We start from the raw sequence: 1,322 nt of genomic DNA, 5'->3' as shown, positions 1-1,322 counted from the left end.
TCGCAAATATGCTCTGTCAGTTCTGGTTATGATTGGCGTTTTATTTCATACTTAGTTGCATTTATTAAAATTATTATATAGATAAATATATATGGTGGTGTATATCATTTACATTCTGACGTCCAATCAGCTCTGAGTCACCAGCTGAAAAAGTTTCTGAGAACAGCTGGAACCTTAATTATATTATGTTGGACTCACAAATGTATGACTTTGCAGACCATGACGATTAAACCATACATTGGCATTATCACTAACGTTCCTGAATATTGCTATTGTGAGTTCACACATAAAGTTGAGTATCTATTTGATGTCAAATACATGCTGTTTACACTCAATCTCGTGTTACTGGACTGACTCCGTTGTCAAAGGTGCAGGTCGTCGTGAAGAGTTACGTCCCTTTACGTCCCGGAATCGAACCAGTGTCAAAAGATTACTCAAAAGACTGTTGTTCAAAACTTTCATTACGTATCATTTCAGTATCAATAATATACACTTTGTTGTTGTTACAATTTAGAAATTACTGTGATAAAAGGCTTGTGAGTCCCATTTAAACCAGCAAAATAAAACACAAACGATTCTATAATATTCAATTATATATTAAATAAAAGATAAACAATGTTACAATGAATGACAGTACAGATTTCTAATACAATACTATTGGGTCAAAACTAAAATATTAACTCAATGTCTTTAGATACCAGAGTCTTGATCTTTGTAGATCTATGTAGACGATCGAGGCCTATTGAGGGGTCGGTCTTGAAACGTTGATGTTAGCAGACAGATGAGAGTAAATCCAAAGTCGTCCCTCCAGACATCTCAGCAACAATCCCTTATATGCCTATTATACAGTTCCAGAGAATTCTAGCAAACGCCACGCCACATCACGAGTATTTGGAAATTACTGGAATCCCACCGTCTTCCACCGGAAACAAAACAAAGGGGAGGCAACTCCCCAGCCCACTCTCAACAGGTGAAAACACATTGCCTAAGTTCAAGGTGTGAGTTCAAATCCACACTTAGCGCGTTAAACTTTTGTGACCCATAACAACTAAAAGTTAATCAACGTGACATTATAATTAACAAAAACACATACCCATAATGTTATGCACACCATGGCATGAACCCATCATACTTGTGATGAAATAATATTTGTGTGAGTTTTACGCTGTTTTTAGCAATATTCCAGCAATATCACGGCGGGGAACACCAAAAATGGGCTTCACACATTGTACCCATGTGGGGAATCCAACCCTGGTCTTCGGCGTGACGAGCGAACGCTTTAACGACTAGGCTACCCGCCCTATAAATCTTTGAACAATAAG

The sequence above is a fragment of the Haliotis rubra genome, unplaced genomic scaffold (assembly GCF_003918875.1).
Source record: "Haliotis rubra isolate DU_JTF1 unplaced genomic scaffold, ASM391887v1 Scf33, whole genome shotgun sequence".
Taxonomy (NCBI): Eukaryota; Metazoa; Mollusca; class Gastropoda; order Lepetellida; family Haliotidae; genus Haliotis; species Haliotis rubra.
This window is presented reverse-complemented; position numbering follows the sequence as displayed.